The sequence below is a fragment of the Ictidomys tridecemlineatus genome, chromosome 8 (assembly GCF_052094955.1).
Source record: "Ictidomys tridecemlineatus isolate mIctTri1 chromosome 8, mIctTri1.hap1, whole genome shotgun sequence".
NCBI classification, from domain to species: domain Eukaryota; kingdom Metazoa; phylum Chordata; class Mammalia; order Rodentia; family Sciuridae; genus Ictidomys; species Ictidomys tridecemlineatus.
In genome coordinates, this window is record NC_135484.1 from 99,180,706 (window position 1) to 99,194,519 (window position 13,814).

The window sequence follows — 13,814 nt, forward strand, 5'->3', positions numbered from 1 at the left end:
CACTCTCCAAATTTGTTATTCCTCCAGACCTGTCACTCTCAAATTTCTGGGAAATCTGCAAATCTTAGTTACCATAAATTTACCCACTTATGAAAATTACCTTGCACACTGGTAATTAACCTATGTAATAAATAGATTAAGCAAAGAGATTTGATATTTTAAGAAGCCTATAATCTAGGATACTCTCCAACGTTATCTACTGATGAGATAATCAAGACCACATCAGTCTAAGGATGCTACCAACCTCAAGACCACCATAAACCAGCTTGTGATCAGCAGACTGATGTCATCCCCACATACCTTCCCATGGCAACCCCTCATCAATTTTCCTCTTAAAAAAAGAGCTTAAGAACCCCAAAAGTTAGAGGTGGACTTTTTTTCCCTTGAATATGTCTCTGCTTTCCTAACTCTATCTGAATTTGTAAGAGATATGTCTTTAAATTCATTTCTGCCGTGTTCCTCAAGAACCCTAGTCATAGTGAGGCACCATGGCACACACCTGTAATTCAATCAGCTTAGGAGGCTGAAGCAGGAGGATTGCAAGTTCAAAGCCAGCCTGAGCGATTTAGTGAGGCCCTAAGCAACTAGCAAAACCCTGTCTCAAAATAAAAATAATTAATTAATTTTTTAAAAAACAGTGGGGGCAGGGATATAGCTTAATGGTAACTATAGATATAGCTCACTTGTCTAGCATGCATAAAGGTCTGGGTTTAATCTCCTGCACCACACACACACAAAGGAATGAATAAGTGAAGGGAAAAGAAGCTAACCTGAACTTAAACTATTAAGATGCATACAGAAATACAAAGTGAGCTGAAAAAAGAAGACTGGCCCAGATGAAAAGGATTCTGTCTTCATGGAATATATCTACATGCGTTAGGCAGGAAAGGAGTTAGAAAGCGAACTGTCATCTAGAGAAGTGTCACATTTATCTTCATTATTCAAACAATGGATACTGTTTATTGAGCTCTGACTATGGGAGAAATTTTTAAAACTCTCTTAGTAACCTGTGGAGAGGGATTGTTATGGCCCTTTGCTTAGAAGAAAATTCAAGTTCCAGGCAACTCAGTGGTCCCTACATCTCACATTCCTGACAATTATGACATAGTACAGAGGTCACAGAGCAAATATTTAGGTTTCGTGGGATGGATGATCTTTGTTGAATCTTCTGCTTCTTCTTCCTCTTCTTCCTCGAAGCTGGGAATGGAACCCAGGGACTCAAGCATGACAAACAGGTGCTGTGCTAATGAGCTACATCCCTGGCCCCCGTTGAAACTTCTTAACTTGGCTGTTGGAACAAGAAAGAAGTCATACAGAACATGTAAATGAGGACTGAAGTAGCCTTCCAATAAAGCTTTATTTATAGACACTGTAATTTGAATTTCATGCTTTTTTTTCAAGCGTGGTGAATACTTGATTTTTTTTTTTTTTTTGTACCAGGGATTGAACTCAGGGGCACTCAACCACTGAGCCACATCCCCAGCCCTATTCTGTATTTTATTTAGAGACAGGGTCTCACTGAGTTGCTTAGTGCTTCGCCCTTGCTGAGGCTGGCTTTGAACTTGAGATTCTCCTGTTTCAGCCTCTTAGCTGCTGGGATTACAGGCCTGTGCCACTGTGCCAGCATATCTTGATTTTTTGGGCATTACTGGGGATTGAACCCAGAGGCGCACTAACACTGAACTAAAACCCCAGCCCTTTTTATTTTTCATTTTGAAACAGGATCTCTTGGGCTGGGGATGTGGCTCAAGCGGTAGCGCGCCTAGCGTGCGTGCAGCCCAGGTTTGATCCTCAGCACCACATACAAACAAAGATGTGTTCGCCGAGAACTAAGAAAAAATATAAATAAAATGTTAAAATTCTCTCTCTGTTCCCCCCCCCACTCTCTCTCACTCTCTCTTTAAAAAAAAAAAAAAGAAAAGAAAAGAAACAGGATCTCACTAAGTTATCCAGACTGAACTCCAACTTGTGATCCTCCTGCCTCCTCCTGAGTCACAGGATTATAAGCATGTACCACCCTGCCTGCCTGGCAATATTTTTATTTTTTTCCAGCCATTAAGAAATGTAAATATTTTTCTGCTGGGCATGGTGGCACACTCCTGTAATCCTGGTTGCTCAGGAGACTGAGGCAGGAGGATCACAAATTCAAAGCCAGCCTCAGCGATTTAGCAAGGCTTTAAGCAATTTAGCAATACCCTGTCTCAAGATAAAAAATGAAAAAAGGCCTGGGGATGTGGCTCAGTGTTTAAATGCCTCGGATTCAACCCCTAGTACCAAAAAAAAAAAAAAAAGTAAACATTTTTATTAACTTTTTTTTTATACTGGAGACTGAATAAACCCAGTGGCACTTCACCACTGAGCTACAACCCCAGCTCTTTTTATTTTTGAGACAGGATCTCACTAAATTGCTTTAGGCCTCCTTAAATTTCTGAGGCTGGCCTTGAATTTGTGATCCTCTTGCTTCAGCCTCCCAAATCCCTGGGATTACAGGTGTGTGCTACCATGCCCAGTGATTATTTTTTTCCCACCATAAAAAAAAAAAATGTAGACTATTTTTTTTAACTTGAGGGTTTGCAGAAACCAGCTTTACTCGCCATCTGAGTCATAGTTTGTAGACCTCTGATTTATTATGTCTCCACTTTGAAAAAGCAGTCATTGATACAAAAAAAAAAAGACAGTTCCAAGGAGAGGGGGTTCTCACTCACCGGACAAGAGTGTGTGGTGGAAATGGACAGTCATGCTAATACCTAGTCTTCATGGAGGACTACCCTGTGCCTCAGCACCATGCTTTATGTAGACTCTCATATTATCTAGCTTGTCCAAGATCACACTAGTGTGTGGTGAGTGGGGCTTTGAGCTCAGGGAGTCTAGATCCTTGGGGTGGACTCATTATGCTGAATGCCTTCATCTGCATTAACTTCAGACTCTCTCTCCTCTTTGACCTTACCCTCCACCAACTCTAGCCCTTCCTAGTTCCTCAAAAAGGCCCACTTTGATTGGCCTGTGCTTCCTCATTGCCCAGTTCTTTAAGCGCTCCCCCACCCTCTCCTTTTTTGAATTCCTTATATTCCTTTAGGTCTTAATTCAAATTTTACCTCCCTAAAGAGGCCTTCCCTGATCACACAGTTGAAAGAAAAAACAGCAAGGACACTACGAGCACATCCCCATTTGTTGGCCGCCTCTTCATCCCTGTACCACAGTTATTTCTATCTGAAATTTTTATTCAGTTTATTGTGTCTTCAGTTAGATTGCAAGTCCTTGACCTTGTCCATATTTTACCATGTTATGCAGTTTGTACGACACCTCACACACAGTAGGTGTTCAATAAATTCTGACTCCATGATTCTACGTTCGCCAGGTAATTTAACTTGCGCTCTAATCTCATCTATTGGGAGAGACAATGAAAAAGTTTTCATTGTTACATGAAAACTAGTGGTCCCTGTACAGAATGAATTCTTAAAATGGATAATGATTCTGCTTATAATGGTATCAACACCACGTGAAAATCTCTGATCATACTGCACAAATACTTCTGGGCATGCCAGGTATATTTTGCACTATAAATTAGTAAATCATCATTCTGTTGTCCACTCCAGTCTTCTGCAGAAGGTATCACTGGTCCTTGAAAATGGAAGATTGAGGGCTGGGGATGTGGCTCAAGTGGTAACGCGCTCGCCTGGTATGCGTCTGGCCCGGGTTCCATCCTCAGCACCACATACAAAGATGTTGTCCGCCGAAAACTAAAAAAAAAAAAAATTAAAATTCTCTCTCTCACTCTCTCTCTTTCTCTCTCTCACTCTCTTTAAAAAAAAAAAAAGAAAAAGAAGAAGAAATCTTAAAAAAAAAAAGAAAAAGAAAATGGAAGATTGAATCTGGCCACTAGGCTCTGAGGTGATATCATAGATTTTCCTTCATATTGGTCCTGTAGGTCACCTAAACATAAACTGTGCTTAGCAAGTTTAGAGAATGGTGTCCTTGACATTCTCACATCTGTCTTTCCAAACTCTCTTTTTTTTATTATTACTACCCCTACATTGTTTTCTCACCTTCCTTCCTTCCTCCCATACAGACCTGTTCTATGATGTCCCACTCATGGGCAATCACCTTCTAATTTAGTAATCCCCTTCCCATCCTATCAGACTGGCCTGCCCAGTCTCCTATACCCTATGACACTGCTCCTACAGACCCTTTTCAATGAACTCTTACCCCGACACCTGCAGGCACCAGGGATTAACCACTGAGCTATTCCGCAGCCCTTTTTTATTTTTTATTTTGAGAGAGAGTCTCACTAAATTGCTTAGGACCTCTTTAAATTGCTCAGCCTGGCTTTAAACTTGAGATCCTCCCTCTCAGCCTCGTGAGTCTCTGGGATTACAGGTGTGCCAAAGCGCCCAGCTTCAGTGTGAACAGTTCATAGAGAATATGCATGAGTAGAAGATTTAATTCCAAACCTTTTGTGAATTGGTTACAATGTTTTATTTATTTATTTATTAGGTAGCTGGGATTGAATCCCAGGACATTTAACCACTGAGCCAAGTCCCCAGCCTTTTTTTAAATATTTTATTTAGAGACAGGGTCTTGCTAAGTAGCTGAGGTTGGCTTTGAACTTACAATTCTCCTGCCTCAATCCCCCATACTGAGATTACAAGTGAATGTCACCATGCCGGACTCAACATTTTATAATTCAAAGCTAATATTTAAAAGTTAAACCAAGTTATTACTAGGTCAGAGATGGCATTGTTCAATACTCAGTCATTTGAAAACAGCTTTTCTGATTTTTACCATTATTCAGTAGAGTAGATGAAGGAGACAGGAGGGAACAATATTCAAAACAATGAGAGCTTGATCACTGGGTGTGATAGCACACTCCCATAATCCCAGGGACTCCATAGGACAAGTTTGGAGAATCTCAAATTGGAGGCCAGCCTCAGCAATTTAGTGAGACCCTGTCTCAAAATAAAAAATAAAAAGGGCTAGGCCTATAGCTCGGTGGTAGACTACCCCTTGGGTTCAATCCCCAGTACCAAAAAAAATAAGTAAGTGTTTGAAAGAGACCAAGGATCTGTGAAATGGTGAGAGGCCACAGTAACTCATGTCTACACCTCACTTCACACGGATCTCTTGTAGGGGTCCACATGGGGCAAACTCAAGTTCTGCTTTTCAAACTTACTTTTCTGTACTGGGGGTTGAACCCAGGGGCACTACTACTGAGTTACACCTGCAACCTTTATTATTTTTTATTTTGAGACAGAGTCTAAGTTGTTGGGATTGGACTTGAACTTATGATTCTTCTCTTTCTGTTCTTTGGGGACCATCTGTAATTTTTTCTCTGAATACATATTTTCTTTCCAAGGTTGGTTGAATTTGCAACTGTAAAATCCATCAATATAGAAGATCAACTGCATCATCTTATTTTTTTTTACTTAATAGCATTTGTTATTATGTACTTTTTTAAAAACTTAAACTGCATCATAGAAGAATTTTGTTGTTGTTGTTGTTACTAGGGATTGAACCCAGAGATGCTTTACCACCGAGGCAGGTCTTACTAAGTTTCTTAGGGCCATGCTAAGTTGCTGAGGCTTGCTTTGAATTCACAGTCCTCCTGCTTTAGCCTCCTGAGCCACTGTGATTACAGGCGTGTGCCACTGACCATCAAAGAAAATTTTACATGATATCATAAAATGGAAAACCATTTGCCAAAATGGAAAGTAGCTAAAAAATAAATACAACAGAAATAAAACCATATTTTGTTTTATTTATTTATTTGTTTGCAGTGTTGGGGATGGAATCTAAGACCTTATGCATACTAGGCAAGTCCTGGTTCTACCATTGAGAAACATCTCTAGGCCCTAAAACAGTATTTTAAAATCTAGCATCATACTGTAGCCTGATGAGGGGTGGAGTCCTTTGTTGAAAGGATGATTAGCAACCATGAGGTATCTTCTAGGTTTAATCAGAATGGCTGAAGATGCATTGAGCCATTGTTCTAGTTACAGTGAGCCTCAGACCTCTTTTAGAGTTCATTTGCATATTAAGGAAGTCTTCCTGGAGCCCACACCTTGGCCGACGGGAAAGAGTTCTGGCAAAATTATATTTCTTGAGAGCCGTGTGTGAGCTCAGGTTAGGGGTAGGTTTGGCTGAACATGCAGCCTTTTCTGAAGATAATGCACACTAACATCCAGAGGCGTCTGGCCCCACAGGGCGAGCATTAGGGCCTCTGCCACTCAGACTGTGCACAGACCTGGCCAGGCCCCACAGGCCTCATGCAGATAGTCAAGCAAGGAAAACCAGGCTGTTTTCTTTCTTTCTACTGGAAACAATCAGGATAGACAGGCAGTAGAAGAAAGTGCCGCAGAGAGCTAAGAAACTGCTGCAGAAGTAGGCTTCCTGCAAAACTGGCTCTGCAGCTCCCCCTCCCCCTTTTAAATTTAGTCTTTACTCAGGGCTGCAGCTACTGTCCCTGACTACAGCAGAAGATTTAAAGAGAAGATAAATCCTTTAATGTTCTGATGATGTAGTAGACAGAACCCTGGAATTAAAGCAGAAGACCTGAAATCTGATCCTCGTTCAATGCTTAGCTATTATGATGACCCTGAGTGACAGAGCCACTGCCTGCCAGTTCTCATTTTCCGTTAATTTTTCTTTCCCGTTGTGAACTTATCAGGCTCTGAGGGCCACCAATGTAAGATGAAAGTGATAATATTTAACTCCCTTATGAAAGGGAGGAGATTGAACTAGTTAATCCCTTGTAACCATCAGTTTAGGGATCATAAAATCCTATCAGTTAGAGAAAAAAACTGTACAATGGTGCAAGTCCTGGACCCAAAGCAAGGATGAGATACTACCATGCTCACCCAAACCTCAGCCAACACAAAACTGTTGTTTATAGAGATCCGACTATGCACAGTAATGATGGTGACAGTGGGTAATTTTTATTAAGTATTTATTCCTCAATAACAGCACCATGAGTTAATTTCTACCTCTATCCCCACTTTATTTGTATTTTATTTTTTGGTGCTGAAGATTGAACCTAAGACCTTGCACAGTGTAAAGCATACACCCTTCTTCTGAGCTACACCCACCACCCTCTTTCTCCACTTAAGATGTAGAGACTAGCTGGGAGCAGTGGTGCATGCCTATAATCCCAGCACCTCCAGGAAGAGGCAGGGGGATCACAAATTAGAGGAAAGCCTGGGCAACCTAGAAAGACCCTGTCTCAAATTAAAACATAAGAAAGGCTAGGATGTAGCTCAATGTTAGAGTACCCCTGGATTCAATTCCCAATACAAAAAAAAAAAAATGTAGAAACAGCTACAGTCTAGCTCAGTGATAGAACACCTGCCTAGCATGCATGAGGTCCTGGGTCCCCAGCATGACTAAAATTTTAAAAATCAAAATAGATGCAAGACTGAGGCACAGAGAACTCAAGTCATTAGCATATGGTTCATAATTGATGAACCCTGATGCAATGACCACCAACTCCAATTTTAAATCAAATTAAAGCCAGCTTGTATTTGTGGACACAAAGAGAGCCGATCAGTGAAGGTCTCCCTAACATGGGCTAGAGACCAGCACCCCAGCTTTCCAGGAACAAGGTTTTATAGCACAAAAAGTTGCAAATGGGGGTGTCTTGAGAACTTACAGATACAGGATTTTGACAAGCATAATAAAAAGGCAGATTGTAGGTTAATGATCTACATGACTTAACATTTCAAGGTAGGGAATAAATTTAGATCCCAACATCAGAATTTATGAGGCACCACTGGGGTTTCAGAGAGGGTTGTTATCTGGTCAGGGGGAGCCAGGCATAGGTGAGTTCAAGGCATGGGTAGAAATTTCAAACAAGTTTAGAAATCACAGTATTTGATAGTAAAATAGAAATTAACTTTTTATGACTTTGTGATGAGATGGCTCCCAATCTTGAGATAGAATTAGGCTGGGTTCATCATTCCCCCCTTGTCTTAAGTGTCCCTTTCAAATCTCTGATAGGGTGGAGGAAGAGCTCTGAACAAATTTTAATCCCTCAGGTGACAGTTCCCAACTTCCCAGACTCACCCAAAACTGGCTTCCCTGATCCGACCTGACTCGATTTACCTATCTATATTGACTGTCTATCTACTTCTGGCTTTATGTTTCCCACTTCTAATTTAGAAACTTCTTTCTGTTGTAAGAAAAAGGAGCGACAACCATTCTGGTTTCTTCGAAGCTGAGAGGGAGTGATGTGAGGTGAGACAAACAGCTTTGGAGTTCAGGTCAGCTTGAAGCCTGGTTGGGGAAGAACAGGTTGTAAAGTTATCTGAGGAGGGGGTGCTTCTATGAGAGAGTAACAAAAATGATATGAGTACAAAATAAATATTGTGGCATCTAGAACATGTCAATGTATATCATGAAGATGATAGAAGTCAATAATTTCTCACCAGAAGGTGTGAGGGCTGAAAAGTTGTTTCCATAATGAGGCCAGAGAGGACAAGGCTTTATTTGGGAATGTAAATTTTTAACATCATCAGAGTTATCAGGAACGTAAACACAACATTTAACTTTTAATGTTGCAGATGTCCATCTCCATGAGATGTAGTTAAGCTCCTTGATGTCATCTGATCTTGTCAGATTTTTACTGGTATGACCTCCAAGTCTAGTAGAGAACTCTTTATTTCTGTTACTTAGGGTTAGATGATTATGTTAGCAAATATTGATCCTGCCTGTGTAGGAGGCTAGGAAGATCTATAGGTCTTAAACTGACCAAAACTTCTGACTTGGCAGTTTCACTTGATAGTTCTTCCAGGCATTCCTTCCTAAGAATCTCTCTTTGTAGCCTCCAGTCTTACTTATTTTAGGGGGCTAACATAAGTGTGTATCTTAAGTTATATTTAATTATTATTATTTATCTTTTAAATGCCCAGGAATGGCTATGTTTTGGTTTTAACTGTCTTTGCTAGCTGTTTAAGATGACTGTTGTTTCTATCTATTATTAAGAGTCAGCTGAGTTTCCATGGGAGTCACTCTTGGGGAAACTTGAGAGCAGTTTCTTAGTTCTGCTAGTGCCGTTTGCACTAGGATGGGTCCAGGTCTTGCTGAGCATGTGGCTTCCCTTGGAAGCATCAGGGATGACTCCCTTCTCCAATGAGCCTCCTCTTGATAGCAAGTGCACTGATTGGCTTTCTGTTCTCCAGGGGTCTCATTAATCTCCCTGATCCAGAGGTTATGTGGCCCAGAGTTGCAAAGCTCTTTAGAGAAGTTCCCTGCTCCCTGGATTCAGACTGACTTGGAGGACAAGAGTCAAATATTGGTTTTCTTGGCCCTTTTAATTTAAATTTAATTTTTAAGTCTTGATTTTAAATATCTAGCAAGTCGATCTCACCATTCTTAAGAATACCAGGATTTCGGGCTGGGGTTGTGGCTCAGTGGCAGAGTGCTTGCCTAGCATGTGTGAGGCACTGGGTTTGATTCTCAGCACCACATAAAAATAAAATGAATAAAATAAAGGTTCATCAACATCTAAAAAAATACTTTAAAAAAAAGAATGCCGGGATTTAACTTTTTTTTTTTTTAGAGAGAGAGTTTTTTAATATTTATTTTTTAGTTTTTGGTGGACATGACATCTTTATTTTATTTTTATGTGGTGCTGAGGATTGAACCCAGCGCCCCACGCATGCCAGGTGAGTACACTACCACTTGAGCCACATCCCCAGCTCCTGGGATTTAACTTTAATGTCTATAACCTTACAATCATTTACCCCCTTTTGTTAATTGGGGTATGTACTATCCTATCTGTCCTCTAGGTGATGCCTTATTATCTTAAATTAACCCAGTTGTGTGTTCTTGAAGCAAATGTGGCTTCCCTTGGAAGGGAAACATTAACAGGCAACATTTAGTTTATAAGAAAAATACAAAATAAAATAAACAAAAATAAAAATATATTTAGTTTGTGTAATAACTATCTTGAATTTTGGCTGAGTTATGTATTATATTCACTGTTTGAGATCTTAGTAATCTTAACAACAAAAATCAATCCTTTGAACACAACTTAAAATGAAATGAAGTCTGACCTGCTTTGGAGTCATTCTGACAAGCAGTAAGGTGGGAAGCAGAGCATTATCTCAGGTAAAGTGGAGCTCCTACAAATCTTAGGTGAAGTGTTCTAGTTCTGAAGCTGATCTTTGTTTCTTAAATATCTTACTAAGTTTACACATATTTTTGCTTGAGTTCACATGAATGTTAGCTAACACAATATGATATTTCATTTAAAATACACATTAGAGAAGGGCCGAGAGCTTTTACCCTTTGGTGGAAAAGTAGCAATATGCTTTCATGTTTCATAATATGAACCTTTCTAGACTCTTATTAACTTAAAATATACTTAAATTGTATCCCAGTGTAAAAAGTAATGTAAACTTTATATCTTATTGATAACAGATCCGGTTATAGAACATTAAAGATATAAATAGATCTCCAATAAAATTGGTCATCCTTATAAACCCCAAATTACCATACAACTTTAGTTTGGAGAATACCAGCTTGACATAATTTTCTTTTAAAGCTTCTACCTTAAAGAGTTGTACACCTGAAAGATATGAACATATTTAATATACAAATAAGAGTAATAGCACCATAATTACCTTGATACTTTTATATTAATTAAGTTTAGGTCTTAAGGAAATAACATAATTTCAAAATAACAGTTGTTGTTTAATCATAATTGTATGATCCTTAATTCCTTCAAGATTACTTGCTCAAAAAAAAAAGACTTAATAAACATAATGTTATGGGTAAATTAATGTTTTAAGAAATCCTTGTCTTTTTAACATGTAGATTAAACTTATAACAATACAATGATCTTGACATACATTTGAATCAAATGGGTTATAATTTCTCATTTTTCCAAGTGTACAGGTTGCAGAATCACATTGGTTATATAGCCACGTTTTTACATACAGCAATACTAGTGTCTATTTTATAAAGATGGAGCAAACTTTACAGTGCAGGGAAGGAAGGCCGTAATTTCCCAAAGCAAAAGGGGCTTGGCAGCTGCTGGGAGTCCCTCAGTCCCTCCCTTTACTTACAGGATTAGCTCCTTTGGTTCACTCTGACCCCAGGCACACTCACCTGTCTCCTAACTTTCCCGTCGTCAGCTCTCAAAAAGTTCATCTTACATCCTCAACATGGAAGTATAGTTGCTTGGAGTGCTAGGCTTCCCCAAGTTCCACCTGGGGTGTCAAAATTTGTAACTAAAAGCCAGTCCTTGCCCCAAAGCCAATTAATGCCAATTTAATAATGAGGACATGGTTTTCAGAAAAAGGGGAAAGAAGGTTCATTGCTTTGCTAGCAAAGGAAGAACACGGGAGACTCCTGTCCCAAAGGCTGTGACTCTCTTGATCAAGAGGGACAAGGGGTTTCAAAGAAATTTTTTGAGAGGTACATTTGGGTAGAGGTTGCCAGGGTGCCCTGATGGCAGGTTAGGATTCTCTAGGAGATATTCATTTCCTAGATCCCCAGCTGGCATCTCCCTCCTGCAGTGGGTATGCTCAAGGGCAGCCAACTAGGGGAAGAAAACATTGCTTCCCTAATCCTGCTTAACAAAAAGGGGGGTGAAGTTTGTCAAAGGTTCCTGAAAACACTGCTCAAAGGAGTATCAGGCTTACTTGTCTTATTAGCCTTTTTGTTGTTCAATTGTCTAAAGTTTCTACTAAAGAAGACACACCATGAAAAGGCAGAAAAAGTATATAGAATGCAGAACCAAACACAGGAGAACAAGGCACCAAACCCCAGGGAGCAGTGCAACATTTTTTAATGCTTTAGACAGGAGTGTGTATGTGCCTTCTCAGACACCTCTCTGTTCCCACCAAAACAATACCAAAGGACAGTGCAATATTTCACTACTCTCCTGGACAGGAGTGCATTGGTTCTTTTCACCAGGCACCTGTTTGTCCCCCACAGAAGGAATTCTTTACCAATACCAGAGGACAGTGCAACACTTCACTCCTCTCTCAGACAGGAGTGTGTATGTGCCTCACCAGGCTCCTCACCATCTCCAAAGGGTGCCACTTACCTATGGAGGTCTCCTGCCCTAAATGCTTGCTAATTGTTTTAGTGAGGAAGTTCACTCCAGCAATCCTTGAACCAAAGGCACACCCTGGGGCCTTGCCAACTCCAATTTTTAATCAAATTAAAGCAAGCTTGCATTTGTGTACACAAAGAGAGCTGATCAGTGACTGTCTCCCCAACACGGGCTAGAGACCAGCACCCCAGCTTTCTAGGAACAAGGTTTTATAGCACAAAAAGTTGCAAAGGGGGGTGTCTTGAGAACTTACAGCTAACAGGATTTTGACAAGCATAATACAAAGGCAGATAGCAGGTTAATGATCTACATGGCTTAACATTTCAAGGTAGGGAATACATTTAGATTCCCAACATAGAATTTTTGAGGTGCCACTGAGGTTTTAGAGAGGGTTGTTATCTGGTGAGGGAAAGCCAGGCACATAGGTGAGTTCAAGGCACGGGCAGGAATTCCAAAGAAATTTAGAAATCACAGTAATTGGTAAACAGAAATTAACTTTTCATGACTTTATGATGAGATGGATCCCAATCTAGAGATGGAATTAGGCTGGGTTCATCAACAATTAGTAAACAGTAGAGGTGACCATCAACAGAGGCCATCTGACAGGATGCAGTATTGAGAAGCACAGGGCAAAGTTGGCGGAGTGGGGAGATGTTCCATACCCTGATGGAAATGAACTCTATTAGGGTGGTTATATACCCAGTACATTTGTCAAAATTCACAGACCTGTAGCCTATAGACCAGAAAAGGGTGTCTTTTACTCTACATAAATTATATATATATATAATTAAGCTGAGGGATTGAACCAGGTTTTAACCACTGAACCACATCCCCACTCTTATTTTTATTTATTTATTTATTTATAGACAGGGTCTCACTAAATTGCTGAGGCTGGCTTTGAACTTGTGATTCTCTTCTGAGAGCCACAGTCGGAATGATGCATGGCATTTGTGCCAGAAGGGAGTGGTTGAGAGGTGACCCAATGAGCCTTTGAGATGATGATGGTTATGTTAACCTGTGTATTCAATTGTATATTAGACCCCTGCTGTCCACCTGGGGGGGGGGGGCACCTGCTACTTTGGAGTTCTCTTGGGGATTCCTGGAGAGCTTGCGTGGGTTAGGGAAGTTCCGGAGGAGGAAAGGGTGTTGCTGGAAGGGCCGTGTGGGTGGCCGTTTGCAGGAGTTTGGAGAATAAAGGAGTTCCTGTTTTAAGTGCCTCGTGGCGGCTCGGTTATTTTGTGCCCAGCCAGACTGCGGCAATCCTCCTGCCTCAGCTTCCCAAATTGCTGGGATTATAGGCATGAGCCATTGTGCCTGGCTTGTAAATTATATTTGAATAAACCTGGCTTTAAAAACTAAACAAAGAAATAAACAAACCAGAATGAAGCATAGAAGTAAGAGAGGAAGGGAGGGAGTTTGGGAGGAAGGAAGACAGTAGGATTCTCCACTGAGCAGGCAAGACAGGGGGCCTGTGATCCCTAAGTCACTCAGTCACCTTGGGGGCCTGGTCTCCTGAAGCTGTTCTACAGCCCTGGGGAAGAGGCCCGCTCAGCCTCTCTTTCCTTTGGGCTTGCTCTGCGGCGCTCACCCTCGTGAGGACTCTTTCATTGACATCTTAGTGCTGACCTCCGACAGCCGAGGCCAAACACTCATCTCACTTTGATTTTTTCTTTTTTCTTTTTTTACATACAGCACAATAGAGGAGTGCCTTACATTCATAATTTTTTTTTTTTGCATTACAAGTCTTAATACACCTTTA